Raw genomic sequence first — 19,855 nt, forward strand, 5'->3', positions numbered from 1 at the left:
CAAATGGAAAAGGTTCTCTAACTGGTGTCTTCAAAGGCAACTAGACCCCATTCAGGCGGATATACCTCTAGTTTTGTCCTATTTGTGTGAGCTCCTAAAATATGAACTTTCATATTCTTCAGTGGAAGGCCATTTGTCAGCTATGTCAGCCTGTTTACCCCTCTATCGACCCTTATTATCCAGATTAGAGGTGAAGCTCTTTTTCAAGGGGGTCCTTCATATCAGACCACCAAGTAAACCCATCCCTCCTCCTTGGGACTTGAGTTTTGTTCTTTAGAAACTTACTGCTGCTCCTTTTGAACCAGCAGCTTCAGCCACATTAAAGATGTGCACCTGGAAAACCTGTTCTGCTTGTAGCACTAACTTCAGCCAGAATCGTCTCAGATTTACCAGCAATCATGGCTATTCCACCTTGCCTCATTTTTCATAAGTATAGGGTCTCTCTTCGGGCTAACCCCTCCTTTATGCCAAAAGTGGTTAGTGAACTTTTCCTTAACCAGTCTATTCATTTACCCACCTTCTTTCCTTCACCACAGAATGACAGTGAGAGTGTGCTCCATTCCCCTGGATGTTCACAGTTGACTTAGGTTCTGTCTGGATAAGACCATGGACATCAGAAAGTCTAACAAGCTCTTTGTATCCTTTCACCCCAGGGCTCTGGGGAAAGCTGTATCTAAACAGACTATATCTTCATGGATCTCCAAAAGTATATCCTTCTGCTACTTCTTCTATGGTAGACAGTTACCCCACATGGTGAGAGCCCACTGTACTAGAGCTGTGGCCTCGTCAGGAGCCTTTCCTTAAAGGCTTAGATACAGCCACCATCCTAGAGGCAGCTACATAGTCCTCAGTCCACACTTTAAACACTACAAAGTGGATTGCATCTCTAGAGCTAGGGCAGGATTCTTCCTCCACCCATATCACTGGTTGAGCTTTGGTAGTCTCCCACATGTGAGAATACTGCAACATGAGAATAGAAGGACATAGAATAGTTTTGTAAATTCTTACCATAACCATAGATGTCCTTCTCTTCCATGTTGCAGTATTCCCATCCCTCCCTCCTACCCCCTATAAGACCTTTTCCCTTATCTTGATGGCATCTTTTCAGCTAACCTTAGACTATTGTCCGACTGGGCATTCAGTTCTAAGGTCTGTGCATGTGGACGTCACATTTATGGCCCATGGTTTGTGGTCCCTGTGTGTGATGTCCCACTCACCTTACAGCAGCCTGGCTAAGCTTTTGTATACGATCCGGACGTTCGGGTCACCTGAGACAGAGGATCCTACATGTCAGAATACTGCAACATGGAACAGAAGGACATCTATGGTTATGGTAAGATTTTACACAACTATTCTCTCTCTCATTACAAATTGCATGTGCAGTCTAGAGCTCACACATCCTTTGGCTCTGCCATTTTCAGGAACACCCATCCTTGATACCCCCCCTAGTCCATTTTTAGGCAGATTGGGAATCTGTCCCAAACATTGAATCATTCAAAAATGGACAACATCAGATACTTATACTTACCATAATGATAAATCCAATGATGCAGCGTCCATCCTAAGGGCTAACCGCTTAAGGCGTTGGTTCTCCAGGTAGAGGTTTAATGCGGCTAGACGGCTGCGCAAGGTCTTGGGAACAAACGATTGATAAATAGTGTGGGAGGAGTGATCGTGTTCCCGGCCTAGGCAAAAAACACACCTGTCATGGGCATCTTTATTGGGGTATCTTGCGCCTGCATTGGCACTTTCCCTTTTTCCCTGACATCAGCTTAAGGCTACAACAACCATGCTTTAGCAAGAACAATCGTCAAAAGTAAGAAAATTAGAAACCCAATGGGTTACTTATCTTTAACATGCAACATCTGTGGAGAGGTGATCGCACGCCGCGAATGTCATCTGTGGCTGAAATGCTCAGAGGATTTTGCATGCAGACGTCACATTTAAGGCCCCTGGTTTATGGCCCTGTGTGTGACGTCCCACGCACACTGCAACAGCCAAGCTGAAGCTTTTGTATAGAAGCTGACGTATGAGTCACCTGAGGGCATGAAATCCCACACATAGAATACTGCAGCATGGAAGAGAAAGACATATATGGTTATGGTAAGATTTTACACAACTATGCTATCCTTGTCTCATTTTCTTCTGGTTCAGTATCCCTCCCGCCTTCCACTTTCTAAATTACCTTCTACAAACTTCTTGTGCTTGGACAGACCTCGACTAAGATCCGGTCTAAAGTTGCTTTTCTAAGCATAGCATACTTAATAAGTTATTTTTATTCCACAAGAGTTTTTACTCTTATCAAGATAGGTTTTCTGCGATTAGAAACAGTTCACAGACTTGATCTGAGGTAGTTTACACAGAAGGATGGCATTGTGTGTAAGGGAGGAGTCATGTTCTATGATCCAAAGCTCTGGGAGAATGTGCCAAGGGTAGGATCTGATTGGATCAGACAACCCAAACATTGAACCGGGCAAAAATGAAACATGGAGTTATTATGGTAAGTACATAACTTTCTTTTTCCAAAGCTGTCGGAGCAGTAAGATGACAGTAAAATATGCACGATGTTCATTTGGCACTGTTCATAATTTTACTGTGTTGTTAAGAATAGAAGCAATTCTGAGTATTTCAGTTTACTTCTAGTTGCATATCTGCATACCTCTTAGTCATACTTCTCAACTGTCCAGATTTTCGTCTCATTTTTAGTCTGTTCCTCTTGAAATTTGAGGTTTTCTGGCGGTAAGGATTGAAATCAGTAAGTAATGATATACATTTGAATTTCAGGCTTCATATATTTCAGAAAATGGATGTTAACATAATTTTCTAAGTTTATAAGAACACTGCTTAAAATCTATCCCATTTTTTGGGCCTTTGTCCCCCCATTGTTTTAGTCTTTGTCCATATTTCTTGCAGTAAGAGGTTGACAGGTAACTTCCTAGTGGTAGTAGTTTCAATATGTACAGTGGCAATGATTTTGCAAAGTAAGGAGCAATTCATTTGTGCTGCGGTATATTTTGCATAATGGGTAGAATAGACTAGGAGTAAGGGGAAATGAGGAATGCAGAGTTTAGAGATGTAAAAGAAAGTAAACATTATCCTTTTGGTTAAGAAAGTGCATTCAGTCTGGAGAGTGAAGTGCTGCAAGTGTTTTGGTGATATCTTGCACTAGACATTTGATGTCCTTCATGGATGCATCTGCAGTCATAACAACTGGGTTGTCCTGTCGTCAGGCAGCCCTTCAGTCGGCCGGATTCCAAAGTCCGGGTCCGGCTTCGGCTGATGTCGCACTTCACCCGACGTCATCTCTGTTGGTCTTCGGGTATAAAAGCATCAGCCGACGCCATTTTCTTCAGTCTTTCTTGCCGTGGCCAAGCAGAAGCTGTTCGCAAGTGCCGGTCGGTCGGATCCATAGATTACTTCTACCGAATACTACTTCGAAGACTTCTAAAGCTAAGTACCCCGTTGGGGACTCTTTCTTGCCTCAGCCGATGTCAGAAAAAGTTAATAATTGTTTAACCTGTGGGAAACAAATACCTCATAAAGATTTCCACTCTTACTGCCTGCCTTGTTTAGGCCCAGCCCACGACGTAGCAGCCTGTTCGTCCTGTGCTTCTTTCAACCGACAACGCTTAGACGCCGGTCGGAGTTTGCAGAACAGTTTTTCGGTTCTGATTTTGCGTACATTATGCCGCCGGATCCTCCGACTACGCATTCTGCCAAAAACGCAAAGAAAAGACCGACACTCGCGGTCCGCGGTTTCGGCCGAAACCATCGTTAGGCAAACGCGAGTGTCTCGGTTTCGGCGAAACCGAGAAAACTGATCAAAATACAGCTGAATCTATCTCTACAACTGAGGTCCCTGCTAACACTCTTGAATCGGCCTCAGAAATTTTACCCACTATGGTGCTTACCACTGACTTATCAGACACCATTCCCTTGGATGTCTCTACCCCAGCACGTGGTGCTGCTAGGCCTCCAGCAGCCATGTCCATTAAGGCCTTCGCCAGGGCTAAAGCAGCCAAGACTACTAAAACAGTGCCTGTTAAACCCCCCTCAACCAGGCCCTCTTCCAGTTCTCAAATCCTTACTTTGGCAGAAGATTTAATTTCATTAATTAGAGGATCTCAACCTCACCCAGACAGGGCCTCTCAGCCCCCAGAGAAGAGACCTAGGGCAGAGCCCCATGAGCCAGTGTCCTCTGATGATTCTGCTGATGAATCAGACATAACTGACCAGCCAGAGGCTCCTTTCTCCAATTTTGAAGATTCTGATGCTGAAGAATCCATTCCAGCTGCTTCCCCACCAGAAGAATTCTCCTTTGGGGAAACCTTGCATGCCATGCGAGAACAGTTCCAATGGCAGCAACAGGATTTTTCAGACTCCAGGAAAAGACTTAGGACCTTTTGCACCTTCCACAGCACAGGCCCTTAGCTATACCTCCTGTTCTCTCTGTGGTGGATGATGCTTTCAATGATGTCTGCTCCGCTCCAGATTCTTTACCCCAGCCCCTGCCAAACCAGACAGATTTTACAGGGTGCCAGATACTCATCACCACCTTTACAAGGCCCCTCTTGCAGACCCGAAACTATTTCCCAGGGTCCCAAGGCAGTAGCATGACCATAGCTAAAACCCTGTTCCTTCTGAAAGGGAAGCAAGGTCATTAGACAGATGGGGTAAAAGGTTTACACTTCAGCCACTCTCTCAGCTAGAGCTTTAAACTGTCAGTTTCACATGATACAATACCAAGAGTTTATGCTTGATCAGTTAACTAAAAAGCTAACCACTGATGAATCTCTCGATAAGAAATATGTATTAGAAATGGTAAATAACATACAGCAAGTTAGTAACCATTCTTTAAAATGTGGCTATGATGCACTGGAGGCTTCATTTAGATCAGCCATGACTGGCACTGTAATTAGAAGGCATGCATGGCTAAAGGAGCAAGCTTTACCGGATCATGTTAAATCTAAATTGCTAGATGCTCCTATGGATAAAACAAGTTTGTTTGGTACACCTGCCCAGCAGGTTATGAAGAAAATGGAAGAAAAGGCAAAATCAGTCCAGACAGTTAAAGATTTCTTGCAGGTTCAACCCCAAGGTTTAGCAGGAACTGGCCTGCCAAAATTGGTCCTTTCCTGACTCCACAAGACCTCAAAGGGGCAGGAATAGACGTTCCAGAGGCAGAAACCAATCCAGAGGAGGTGCCTACAGAGGACGACAGTGGCAAGGTAACAACAGAGGCACAGACTCAACACCTGCCACTACATCAACACAGCCACAGTGACTTAATCCTAAACCCGCCTACCAGGGAACAAATAGCAGCTCCTCTAGGCGGAAAGCTAACCTTATTTTCAAAAAACTGGCACCACATAACAAAGGACAAGTGGATTTTACGAACCATAGATCAAGGTTACCGGTTCCACTTCCACACTTTACCAGACAAAAGAGGAATGCCAAATCTACCTCCAAATCAAAAGACAGAGGCTCTACAACAGATAATGGAGTTAGCAAACATGAGAGCTGTGGAGAAAGTGCCAACAGCAGAGCAAGGAAAGGGGTTCTACTCCAGACTATTCCTAGTTCCAAGAAAGGAAAAAGTTGGAGACCAATTCTAGACCTGTCCACCCTGAATACTTACATCATTGTCCCAAAATTCAAAATGCTGACCCTACAGCAACTTCTTCCCATGCTGGGCAAGGAGTGTTGGCTGGTAACTCTAGATCTCAAGGAGGCATACCTGCACGTCCCCATTCGACCTATCTGCAGAAGATACCTCAGATTTCTTGCAGGATCAGAGCACTATCAATTCTCAGCATTGCCCTTTGGCTTATCTACTGCCCAGAGTATTCACAAAATGCCTGGCATCAGTAATCGCCCATTGCAGACTACAGGGAATTCAAATTTATCCATACCTGGACGACTGCCTGATACAAGGAGGCAACAAAAGCAAGCTGACAACAGATTTACAAAGGGTCATTTACTTGCTTCAAGCACTGGGATACACAGTCAATTTACAAAAATCAAGACTGATACCATCCCAGACAAGGACTTTCCTGGGAGCGGAATTGGACACAGTAAGACAAATGGCATTCCTAACTACAGAAAAACAAAAAGAACTCCCTCTTTACTTCTTGGCACTAACAAAACTGAACAAGTTAACAGCAAGAAAGGTACTGCAGGCCTTGGGTTTCATGGCATCATGCATAATCTTGGTTCCATTTGCCAGACTACATATGAGAAAACTACAGTGGTACCTAAAGAATTTATGGTCCCAACACAGACACAGCCTAGAAACGGAAATCCCACTAATACCATGCTTAAAACAGGAGTTCCTATGGTGGGCTCAGGCATGCCAGTCAAACCCAGGCCTGCCCTTTCGCAAGGGTCAAGCAAGCCAGACCATCACAACAGATGCTTCAGACCTAGGATGGGGGCATATGCTGGACAAATGCATACAAGGATTGTGGACACAGGACCAACTTCACCTGCACATCAACCTAAAAGAAATGCTGGCAGTAAAACTGGCAATCCAAAAGTTCAGACCATTCCTCAAGGAGGACCACTTGATGATAAGGACAGACAACACCACAGTCATGTGGTACATCAACAAACAGGGAGGCACTCATTCTTACCCCTATGCAGAATGACTTTGGAGCTGTGGACCCTGGCACTCAGCTACAACATCCAGTTACAGGCAATATTTGTGCCAGGAAAAGAAAACTCTAGCAGATATGTTAAGCAGGTCCACATCGGATGCCCACGAATGGCAGCTGCACCCGGATATCTTCAAGACCATCTCGAAGAAATGGGGAATGCCTCAGATAGATCTATTCGCATCACCTCTCAATCACCAGCTCAAAAATTCTGCACAAGGACATTCCACCCACTAGCATGGAAAGTGGACTCGCTCTCCTTCAGCTGGAAAGGCCTAACAGCATATGCATTCCCACCTCTTCCCTTGATACACAAAGTACTACTCAAAATCAAGGAGGAACGTCCAAGGATAATCCTGATAGCTCCAAACTGGCCAAGACAGCATTGGTACCCACTGCTGAGGAGCATGTCTCAGAACAATATGTGGCCAATACCCCTGATGCCTTTGATGCTAACTCAGAACAACTTCAGCACCATGCATCCAAACCTAAAAACGCTGCAACTGACTGCATGGAACATCACATAGCAGCTGCTAATACAGACCTTTCACAAAGAGTTAAAGATATTATTCTTGAAGCACGCAGGCCTTCAACTAGAAAGAATTATGCTGGGAAATGGAAAAGGTTTGTCATTTGGAGTTCTGAAAGAGGAAAAGATGTATCAAACATAGATATGCCTAACATTCTGGAGTATCTGGCCGAACTACTTCATTCAGGCCTGTCCTACTCCTCCATCAAGATTCATGCATCAGCTATTTCAGCAGAATACAGCTTTGATCCACCTGTTTTTTCACACCCTTTGCTCAGGCAGTTCCTCAGAGGAATCAAGAATGTAAAACCTCCAAGGAAACCACCATTGCCAGCTTGGGACTTGAACTTTGTGCTAGAAAAGTTGACACTATCACCTTTTGAACCAGCAGCAACAGCAGACCTACAACACCTGTCATGGAAAACTGCTTTCCTACTGGCAATTACTTCAGCAAGGAGGGTTTCAGAACTACAGGCCTTAATGGCAGTGCAACCCTTTCTAATCTTCCACCAAGATAGAGTGTCCATGAGGACTAATCCTACATTTATGCCTAAGGTGGTATCCAGAGTGTCTTTAAACCAGGCAATCCACCTACCTACCTTCTTTCCCAACCCACAAAACAGAGGGAAAGAATACTGCATACCTTGGATGTACATAGACAGCTACGCTACTACTTGGACAGAACAAAAAATAGCAGAAAGACTGACCAACTTTTCGTAGCCTATGCAACAGGAAGGGAAGGAAAAGCTATTTCCAAACAGACAATCTCCAAATGGATAGGAAATTGCATACGATTCTGTTACTCCTTCCATGGAAAGCCAATTCCACAGAACATAAGACCTCATTCTACAAGGGCAACAGCCACTACCACAGCCTTCTTACGAGGAGTGGCTACCAAAGACATTATTGAGGCGGCTACTTGGACCTCCGTGCATACATTTGCCAAGCATTATAATTTACCTCTATATTCCAGATCCCGAGCAGGGTTTGCCACTGCTGTTCTGCAAGGGATCCTAAACACACCATAATCTACTTTTATCCTCCTCCCTAGTTGGCTATGGTATTCTACCCAGTTGTTATGACTGCAGATGCATCCATGAAGGACATAGTACAGTTTTGTACCTACCATAAATGTAGATGTCCGAATTGGATAGCATCTGCAGTCAGGATTACCCTCCCTCCTTCCCTCTGTGGTACTCCTAGGGTGTTTACCCTTCTAATAGCTAGCTAGTGGGGGGATTTCTTTCATGGTGTATTTGTTTGTATTTATGTACATACATGCTTATTTTTGTGTTTACCTCTATCTTTTGGAAACATTGGCATCTATCCAAAATTTTTAGCCTTCTATAGGGCTTCTGGCATCTGGGGCAAGAAACACTGAAGAAAATGGCGTCGGCTGATGCTTTTATACCCGAAGACCAACAGAGATGACGTCGGGTGAAGTGCGACATCAGCCGAAGCCGGACCCGGACTTTGGAATCCGGCCGACTGAAGGGCTGCCTGACGACAGGACAACCCAGTTGTTATGACTGCAGATGCTATCCAATTCGGACATCTACATTTATGGTAGGTACAAAACTGTACTTTTTCTCCATTGTCTCTGAAGCAGCTGTAGGAATAGGTGTCGTTTAGGAGATCACATTACTTAGATTTAAACAGAAGATAGTTTCACTTGTCTTCTGGTATATAGTCAGATTTTGCCAATATGGTATTTCAGAAGCCCGTTTCTTGTAGTTCATAGGTTCATAGGTTCATACTAGGCTATCTGCCCTAGGGCATTTATAAGCCTAGCCAGAGTGTGTATGGCTTTCGCCACCCATTTTAAATTAATTTTGCTATGCCCTTTTTCGAGGTTAGTATACTGCGCTTCTGTCTAACAGTGACACAGAAGTGATACCCGGGGTAAACCTACGATCTCCCATCCACTCATCAAGATTCCTCTTGAAGAGAGTCAATGAGGGACTCTGCCTAACCTGGACTGGGATTTTATTCCAGAGTGAAGGGAGCCTCTGGGTTATGAATCTGTCCCTCCAGCACATCCTATTTATTTCAGTGCTGAGGTTTAAGTCCCTCGAGCGCGTAGCTCGATGGGATTTGGATTTTCTGAGGTGCAGCATGTCCATTAATTCCGGGTTGGACATGGCTTTATAAGTCAGGCACAGATCGCCTCTGAGCAGGCGGTATGCCACTGAGTAGAGCTGGAGTTTCTTTAACTCATTCCCTCCAGCAGAGCTCTTTTGAGTGTATACCTTTAACTCCCAGTGGGCATAGCTTCAGCCTTTAAAAAATGAATTTATCACCTTACAGTTCTAACAAATACTTATTAACAGAGATCATATATCAATACAATTGTGTTTGCCATCATATATGCTTCAAGATAAAATATTATGATAACTTGCGTGTAGCATGGTTTTGGATTTATTAATGCAAATATGAGCAGGCAATATTTGACACCTAGAGGAGCAGTAGGAGGTAACTACAGAAACGCCTGTAGATGTCACTCGGTTGTAATGAGTTAACCGGGCAGCATACGGCATCTGTTTGAGCCCCTTGATCCTCTTGGTGAGGTACTTTTGGGGTCTTTCCAGTTGCTGCAGGTGTCTGATAAGGTACATCCCAAAAGGGGCATTGTACTCAATTATGGGCCTGATGAGGGATGAGTAAAGAGGCACGATGACCTCCCCTGATCTAGATGTGAATCCCTTCATGATTAGGTGGGCTATATAAAATGTTTTTCTAACCACTTTGGCCACGTGGTTGTCAAATGAGAGATTGCTATCAACTTGGGTCCCCAGGTCCCTAATTACTTCTTCTGTACTTAATGGATTACCACCTATGTGGTAATTTGTGGGCACTTTGTTTTTGCCAAAGGAGATGACTATACACTTTTTGGCGTTTAGCTTGAGGCCATGGCTCTGGCACCAGTTGTCTGTTTCTATGAGGCCCTTTTGGAGGATGCTTGTGTCAGCTGGAGAGTCTATTATGGTGCCCAGTTTGCAGTCATCTGCGAACTTGGTCAGCCACAGTCCTTCCATGTTGGCCTGTACCTCCGAGAAATATATGCCGAACAAGAGAGGTCCCAAGACTGAGCCTTGTGGGACGCCACTTGTAACTGGTTTGGAGTCTGACATGGCTCCAGCTATTCTAACCATGTGGGTTCTGTCCTTGAGCCAGTTTGCAACCCATGTAGTGACATAGGGGTTTATATTTAAGCTGGTGAGCTTATCTATAATGCCCGAGTGGGGTATTGTATCGAAGGCTTTTGCGAGGTCCAGGTAGGCTGTGTGGACCACCTTCCCCTTGTCAATGGCCTTGGTGACTGTTTCAAAGAAATTGACCAGGTTTAAGAGGCAGGATCTGCCCTTAATAAAGCCGAACTGGGTAGGATCCAGTGTCTGTAGGTCCCCAATGTCTTTATTTATAAGGTCCATGATGATCCTTTCCATAGCTTTGCAGACCAAGCTAGTGAGACTTATGGGGCGATAGTTTCCAGGATCCGTTGAGGCACCACCTTTGTGGAGAGGGACCACTGTTGCTGTACGCCACTCTTTGGGTACATATCCTGTAGTAAGGCTGAGATTGAACAGTAGTTTTAGGTTTGGGTTTAGCTCTTCTTGGAGTTCATGTAGGACGCAGCCCGGGACACCGTCTGGTCCCATTGATGCTGTGTTTCTTGCTTTGGAGAGGGCAGCTCTTACCTGAGCATCTGAGATGTCAGGGGAGCAGCACTCTGCTGGGATAGATATTAGCCCTTTTGGTGGGGAGGGGGGGGGGAGTTTGCGCTGAACCTGTCAGCTAGGATGTTGGCAATGTCTGTGGGTTCAGTGTATTTTTTGTCATTTTGGACTAATTCTGACCATACCTGGGAATTCCCACCCAGGTTCCTAACATAACTAAAGAAAGTCTTGTGATTATCCTTAGTGTCCCGTGCAATTTTTCTCTCAAAGCTGGCCTTAGACGATTTTATGAGTGCCCGTAGTTTTTTGCTAATACTGATCAGAGATGCCTTCCCTTTTTGGGATTTTGCTCTGTCATGTAGTAGCTTCCTCCTTCTATTGTATAGTTTGTTTATGGCTGGGGTCCACCAGACAGGACGTCTGCCTTTGGAGGATTGGGTCTTGGTTTTATTTGGGATTGCTTGATCCATGCATTCCTGAAGGTGTTCATAGAATGCATTTATAAAGGATTTTGTGGTCTGGGCAGATATCCAGAGGCCCGGGGGCTTTGAAGGATTCCACCTCGGTTTTGAGGAGTGTGAAATTTGCTTTAGAGAAGTTTTTCACTGTGGTTTTCTGGGCATGGGGTGGGGTCGGGATGTGAATATCCAGTGAGATTAGTTTATGGTCTGATCTTACCAGTGAGGGATACACTTCTGGTCTGGAGCATAGAGTCCCCATGTTGGTGATGATCAGGTCCAGTATGTTTTCCCCTCTTGTGGGAGTGGTAACAAGTTGTTCCATAGCATTTGAGTTTATAATTTCTAGGAACCTTTGGGCTAGGGTGTTGGAGCTAGAGTAATGCTCCCAGTCTATGGTTGGGTAGTTGAAGTCACCCAATATAATGGTGTTTGGAGAGACCTTATTTTCCAGTGTTCTCAGGAAGGCCGAGTGGGGTTCCTGGGTTTGGGAGGGTGGTCTGTAGCAGGCTATAAACTGGAAGGCAGTTTTACCCACTGTTAGTTGCACATGGATAGTCTCTGATGCTTCGTGCTGTGCCACCAACCTGGAGGTGTGGGTATCTTTGACGAATATTGATACTCCCCCTCCTTTTGTGGTTCGGTCCAAGTTTTGGGGCCGAAAAGCATGGTACGAGGTATAACCTGGTAGTGCTGGGGTGCTCTCGAGAGCCTTAAACCAAGTTTCTGTTACTGCACAGATATCGATGTTCTCCATGCTAAGGAGAGTTTCGAGTGCGTGCATCTTGAGGTTTAGACTTCTGGCGTTGAGTAGCATTACTCTTAGTTTCTTATCCCTTGTGATACCTATGGAGGTGGGTTTGTCTTTTGAGCCTTGCCTAAAAAAGGCACTATGGGGGTAGCAAGAGCCTTTGCCAATATCCGAAAGCCCAGGGGTGACAGGTGCAAGCCATCACTAGCGAAGCATCGTGGCTTGTCGAGCATGTCATCCCAGGCTGACAGGCATTGGATCCCCTTTGAATGACACCAACACTTAAGCCAATTGTTGAAGTTGATAATCTTGTCTTCATACTGTGGCATCATTCTTGGTGAGGGTAAGATGCTACTCAAGGTCAGGGTCATACCGGCCTGGGCTACATGCCCAGAGAGCTCCTCTATGTCTCTTTTCATGTAGTCCAGGGAGGTACGTCTCAGGTCATTCACACCAGCATGGACAATGACTGAGTCATATTTGTACTTGCCTTGGAGTGACCTGAGTGCTTGTGTTATGTGGCAGATCCTAGCACCCGATAAGGCAGCTCACCGTGACCTTCTCCTTGTTCAGCCTGGTGAGCGGGACGTCAGTGTGCCTGATGATAGTCACCTATTACAAGTGTATCAGGTGTGTTGTTTAGCCTTAAGGGCTGTGACTGTTCGGCACACTGGCTTTGTGAGCTATGTGTTGCATGTGTTTTGTTTTGGGGTAGCGGTTGCTTGGGTGTCTGCTTTGGAGGTCTCTGCTGCTTAGGCAGATTTTTATTTAGAGCCTCCAAGTATGTTTTTGTGTGTTTATGTGTTTGATTTGCTGTCGTGGTAGGTCTATGTGAGACTGGAATTGTAGTGAGTGTGGTTTCCTTCTCCTCCTAACTGGTTACGCCAGTACTGAGTTGAGAGAGCTTAGCCTCCAGTTTGGCTATATGGTTGCATCTCTCACATGTGTTGGAATTTGTTGGGAGGAGGAGAGGGTTGTCTGTGTACATTAGGCAGTTGTAACATTGCCTCAAGATTCCCAGGTTCACCAGCTGGACCGGAGAGGAGATTGACAACTGACCTTTGGACATGCTAGAATAGTATTGGGAATTCCTTTATAATTGAAAAAAAGGGCCAATGGGGAACAAGTTACTCAAGGGGAGTTTGTGAGGGTGTAGTGCTTTTAATTTTTTAGTGCTGACTTATATAATTGCTTTAGTGAGCAAGTGCTAGGCTATAGCATAGGAATAGGGTGTTTATTATGAGAACTAGATCAGTTCCAAGGCTCAAACCCAAATAAGCGGCGCTGCTCGATGAAGCGCTATGCACAAAATCACGCAAAGCCGCGCTACAGCGGGTTTTATACAGGCGGACTTGAAAGAGCTAGAAATTGGCCCAAAACAACCAACAGACTACCAGATTCCTGTGCTGGGAACACTCCTCCAGGGACAGATAGCCTGCTCCAACCTCCCCACTGCCACTGGTGAACAAAGAAGCCTCCCTCTATCCAAGAAAGGAAATGGCAGCACAGGAACTTTCCAAAAGTCCAGAATACAGCAAAGCCTGTATTTGGACTACTCTAGGTCAGGAAAGATGGGAAACAAGGGTAACTTTTTTTTTCTTTTTTGCAACAAATAGCAGGAAAATGCAGTAAATATGTAACACAGGCTAGCACACTTGAGTGTGTAGCCTCAACAGGTAAATGCAACAAACAGGACAAACTTAAAAAGTGCAGGTGCAAAAACAACTTTAAGCAGTTTAAAACAGTTCAAGAAGCAGAAATATTTGCAGTTTAGCTAGATCGGACAGTCGCCCAGGTAGTAGCAGGAAAAAACACTTATCAGGTTAGCAGTCGCTCTTTTAGCCTCTCTGCTGCTAGCACCACTCTGCAGGACCACGAGGAGCTTGGCTGAGTAGTAACAAGCGCAAAAACCTTGCCAAAGCGGGTTTTATACAGGGGGATTTGAAAGAGCTAGAAATTGGCCCAAAATGGCCAGTAGACTACCAGATTCTTGTGCTGGGAACACTCCTCCAGGAATAGATAGGCTGCTCTAAACTCCCCACTGCCACTGGTGAACAAAGAAGCCTCCCTTAATCCAAGAAAGGAAATGGCAACACAGGAACTTTCCAAAAGTCCAGAATACAGCAAAGCCTGTATTTGGACTACTCTAGGTTAGGAAAGACGGGAAACAAGGATAATAATTTTTTTTTTGTTTTTCTTTTTTTCAACAAATAGCAGGAAAATGCAGTAAATATGTGACACAGGCTAGCGTACTTGAGTGTGTAGCCTCAACAGGTAAATGCAAAAAACAGGACAAACTTTAAATTACAAGCGCAAAAGTGCGCTAAAGCTGGCTTTAAAGCAGGGGGTTAGAAAGAGATAGGAAATGGCCCAAAACAGCCCATAAGCTACAGGTCACTGGGCTGGAACCACTCCTCAAGGGACAGATAGGCTGCTCAGAGCTCCCCACTCTCACTGGTGAACAAAGAAGCTTCCTCCTATCCAAATAAGGATATGGGCAACACAGGAACTATGACACAGCCCAGAGATCAGCAATACCTGAAGACTGGACTATTCTAGTTCAGTAAAGGTGGGAAACAAGGAATTTTTTTTTTTTTTTGTTTTTTTTTTATACAAAGTAGCAGAAATTAGGTACAGAAACACAGTAAATGCTTTAATTGGCTAGCGACTTGAGTGTGTAGCCTACCAATTAAACTAAGCAAAACAAACTTTAAAAGTGCAAAAACTCAGAAATACAGGCAGAAATGCAATAAAACAACTTTACAGAGCTTATTTAGTAAAAGAAACAGAAAAGTCTATATATACAGAAAAGCAGCTAAAACACACAAACACTTCAGATGCAGTGCAACCTAGAGCACTTAGTTGTAGCAATATTAAGGCTATTACAGTTATAATAAATGCTCTGAAATATACTGTATAATTCCAAAATGTTTGAGAAGCACAGTCAGAACACAAGGAGGTTCAGGCGAAAAAAAAAAAAAGTTTTGTTTTACTTTTTGAAAGGGAAAAAGGAGGAACAGAAGGCCTTATCAAATGTTCTCTCTGTATTAGGCAGAATGAGCTAATGACACTAGACTGTGTAGTGCAGTATAGATTGGGGCCTTTGTAAAGGCCGAAATTCTTCTGTGTTTGTTCACAGGTTATAAGGAGAGATCCTTAGCTTCAGTTTGTTTCTTAGTTTGGGGGGGGGGGGGGCGTATCAGTTTTGTAAGAGGTTGAAAGTTAGAGTTTATAAAAGGTTTGTGCAGAGTGCTGGTGAACATTTAACTGTTTAGGGTAAGATGGTGGTCACTTTGTGGGGATAACATGTAGAATCTGTAAGTACTAGTAGTTTGAATAAACATAAGCATTTTGACTAGAAACTAAGTGCAGAGATTAATACGCTGTACATTTGGTATAAGGAGTATTGCACAGTACCGCTGTCCTAGATTCTGGGGTTAGGTAGTTTGAGACAAGTATGGCACCCTTTCAACTCTGTACATATTTGACATTTGTACTGTGTGCTCTAAGTGAGGGGGTTTTGTTTCCGCCACACACGCAGGTGTTTATATTTCATGAATTTTCTAGACAGTGTTACACTTCTTGTTTGTTAGAAAACTGTTTTGATTTTTTTGTTCTAAGGAACATATAGACAACTTGATCCAAGTTTAATTGTGATTAGACTAAATTTGTCACCTTTTGTAGTAATTACTAAGAACTTGTTTTGATTTTCAGATTGTATCTGTTGAAGTGACACTTTGACCCCATTTGCAAAAATGGGAAAAGAGGTTGTGGAGTGATGGATTTTGTCCAGGTTTTTGCTTCATAATTTTAGTCTGCTCCTCATAGAATTTGTTTATGGCAAGTCAGCATTGAATACACTAAATGATGGCAAGACATTTGAGTTTCAGACTTCATATCATTCAGAAAATTAATGGTAAAAGAAATCCTTTTATTCTAGCAATTTTCTAAGTTTATAAGAGCAATTTTTAAAATTTGTCCCTATTTTTGGACGTTTTCCTCCATTATTTGGCTTTGTCCAGATTCTTCATTCTAAAAGGTTGAGAGGTATGATTAAAACTAAGACACAAGCTTATTTATGTTTGGTATTTAACTATTGAATTATTTTTACTCCAGTAAATCTGGAGTTAAGTATATGTATAGAACATGCCATTTAGAATTCAAAACTAATATTGTATGTTTCCATTGTTTTTGGCCAAGTTTCTGTTAAGGTAGGCATGTTTTAATGCATTTTAATGTGGCATGTGTCTGCTGAGTTAGGTTAGTGAGGCCACTTGAGACAGAGTCCCTTCTGTATGCTAAAAAAAACACTCCCAAGAATGAGACAAGGTGATGAATAGAATAGTAAAGAATAGGCATGTTGAGGTGAGATGTGAGCAAACTGTTTAGGCTGTGGGACAGTGGTGTGGCCCAGATCTCAGAGATGCAAAGGGTATAGGGGCTTCAGGAGAGAAACTGAAAGATTAAAGTGTTTATTGACTTGGCAAGTCAAGCAAGAAAGTTCAGAGTGGGGTTGGGGAAGATGCAGCAGAATGTATATAGGAGGGTGACTGATAGGGAAGATTGTAGGATATAAGCAAAGACTGTCAGAGTGCAGTATGAGACATTACTAGCAGGATTGCATGTAAAGCAGTCCCCACTTCCTGCTGCTCCCTTCATTCCTTTTACCCCTTCCAAACATATAGTATTAATTTGTGGTCAGTTTTGCAGTTGACTGCAGGTTGTATACGAGGATATGCTCATCTGGACTGCACTTTTGATAAAGGACACAGCTGCTGTTGATATGTTGAACAGCCCACTCTACTAACAAAATATTTGGACCTCTGTCCACATACTCCAAATCCATTCCTAATATCAGACCACCTTTTTAAGACTACAGACTGAGTGAGCTTTTCCTACTTTTGTAAATTAAGTGATGGCTAGTCTTGGGAGCTAGTGCGTGTTTAATTGTTTCCATGTTGGTGATTCACTTAAGCTAATAATGGTAGATGACTTGCATTGCACTCGCTTCACTGCAAAAAATTCCCCTACTCTCTGCATCGTGAATCAGAGAGATTTCTAGCATGGAGGATGGTTAGCATGGAGATTAGGTAGCTGATACTGAAGAAATGAACAGATCAGAAGTTATGACTGAATAAAAAATGGTGACATTTACAGGGTACAGTTTTTTTAGAAAAGTCATAGAGCCACAAAAACTGGAGACGGCTGAAGATAATGCAGCTGCTATTCTCTGCCCAGCCCACTGTTTTAAAGGGATAAAGCTGTGACTATGGCCCAGGTCACCCATGTTTGATTAGAGGCTTGGATGTATGACGGAGCCGGCAGGGAAGATGGTGTTCCTGGAAAGTGTTACAGACGTAGCCACCATTTGGTGGAAAGGGGCTGACATGCAAACCTGGTTTTGTGTATGTGGCCCACCAAGCCACAAATGGGCAATAACCTTTGATGATCAAGTGGAAAGATGCTGTGAAGTGTCTCAATGATTTAGGTTGCTTATTTCTCCATGAAAGGGAGGGGTTAGGCACATAAGTTTTGTGTTCTCATTGTCAGGACATTGGTGAGGACACAAGCAATCCTCATGTCTGCCTGAATTATGTGACTTTTGACATTCAGGACTTGTGTTCATAAGTGCTTAGGAATTTAAGAGTTGCAGACAGTTGAATTAGATGACAGTGATGTAAGATTAATTTTTGGGGCGTAAAGATGAAGTGTATGTGAAGTATGAAAAGATCAAATGGACCCAGGCTTTCTTTTTGGATGCTGGCATTTCTTTCTATAATTGAGCTTCTCTAGGATTTGGGTTACTCATTTTCATCCCTTTCTGCATCAAGACAAAAATGTATAAATGTTGGTAATTCATTTGGTAAGATCTTGCTTTCTTTTTGGGGTCCCCCCTCCCCTAGGCTGTTTTTGGGCCCGTTTTCCCTGCTTTTCTTGTTTGTCACTGTATTTAGGTGTGTGTGTGTGTGTGTGTGTGTGTGTGTGTGTTTGTAAACAATGAAAGAAAACAAAATCTCACTGTTGAACTCAGTAGCTCAATATTGTCTAGGGGGTTGCAGCCTAGTTTGTACTTTGTATGGTAACTCCAACAATTGGACTTGTATCGATAGAAGATCTAAATTTATTTTAATAGAATTATTGCCTAAAGTACTTATCTCTATGCTTTGGATACAGCCAAGCTTATGTAATACAAAGGACTCTTCTCCTCGTAGGCATTTTCCACTCCTCTTCCCTACAAAGGTGCACAAAGTAAGGGAGTCACTTTTTGAGGCAGGGGGTCTCCCAGCTTTCTGTGCAGGTTATGGGTTATGTCCAGCTTTACTCTGTCGCATATCGCCTTTTCAGAGGTGATGTCTGCCTAACATACAAAGCTATGTCAAACCCAGAGCTGTTGGACATGCTCCACTTCAAGAAATCCCAATCCCTCCGAGCTACACGCTCTAGGGACCTAAACCTTGTCACCACAATAAAGAGAACATGCTGGAGGGATAGATTCCTGTCCCAGAGACTTCCCATACTCTGAAACAGACTACCTATCTATGTCAAACAGAGCTCCTCATTAGCACTCTTCAAGAAAAATCTTGATGATTGGATGGGTAATAGGAAATTCACCCCAGGGATCACTTCTGCGGTTCTGTTTGACAGGGGCACAGGAAAATAATTTTCTTGGATGGTGAAAGCCAGGGTACCTTTTTGGCTAGGATTGTATAGGCCCTTAGGGCCAATAGCCTAGTACCTACCTATGAACCTATGGGAGACTTCCTCCCTGGCTGTGTAGCACAGACTTTGTCAGGACTTAGTATTTCCTCCTCCTGACAGTTGGATTTCTACAGATCTTCCCTTTCCAGACCTCCTTCTTGCCAGGTCCTTACACTCAGTTGTTTCCCACAGGTCCATCTCCATGGATATAGACTACCTGAAGATCTTAAGAGCTGTGCATAAAGTGTAGATGGCTTTGGGTCTCATCTCAGTCTGTCTTGTTTTGGGTTGATTAGCGAAAATGTCTGCTCTCTCTCATCTGTGCCATCTTCCACTTTAGACTTGATTTTGGCTCTAAATAGATTGATATCACTTAGCTCTTTGCAGACCCAAACATCAACAAGGTTTATTACTTCCTGTTTAGTTCCACTTTTACAGATGGATTTTGGTGTCTTTGCATTCTACATTGACTGTCTTGGTGGAGATTGTGCATGTGGTGAGTTTCAGCCTGTGTGCCCTTCTACATGAGCACATCAAAGTCAGTGCTGAGATTAGAGTCAAACACTTGGTGGTGGTGGAACAATTGATGGTAAGCCCTCTGTGTCATTGCATTTCATGCAAACTTGGGTGCTGGAGCCAGTCTGATCTTGTGCATTGCAACCCATGCTGCTTAGATCTCCCTCACATCCTCCTTCACTGTGTGCCTTACACTAATACCATTTCCATCCATCAGTATATACCTGCAAAATCTAAACATTAGGCTGGAAGGCTTGAAGCTCTCCAGCAGAAAAGGACCAGAGTGATTGAGTGCAACTCTGTCTCCAAGCTGCCCTTCTCAGTCCTCAGACCATTCTCTGCCAAGGAGATAGCTAAGGTATTGAATAAGAGAAAAATTGACAACCAATCAGTCTCCAGAGGCAAACCTGCTGGAGAGGCTGATTTTCCCCCTAACTTCTGATGATCCCAAGTTTGGAAAGATGTTGCAATTAATGCAGGAGGAAAGGAGTTGACTAAAATCAACATCACTGGCTATAGAGAAAGGTCTACATGAGACTTTTGAGTCTTTGCACTCTCCTTCCTTGGTGGTC

The 19,855-nt window shown here is 43.6% G+C and overlaps 1 protein-coding gene across 1 annotated transcript in view; it reads left to right on the forward strand.

The window, feature by feature from the left end:
- SAMHD1 (SAM and HD domain containing deoxynucleoside triphosphate triphosphohydrolase 1) overlaps window positions 1-19,855 on the forward strand; it is a gene marked incomplete in the record, with an annotated part of 1,343,678 nt that overhangs the window by 895,392 nt on the left and 428,431 nt on the right.

This window comes from Protopterus annectens, chromosome 12.part0 (genome assembly GCF_019279795.1).
Source record: "Protopterus annectens isolate FY-2018-M chromosome 12.part0, PAN1.0, whole genome shotgun sequence".
In the NCBI taxonomy this organism is placed as follows: Eukaryota; Metazoa; Chordata; order Ceratodontiformes; family Protopteridae; genus Protopterus; species Protopterus annectens.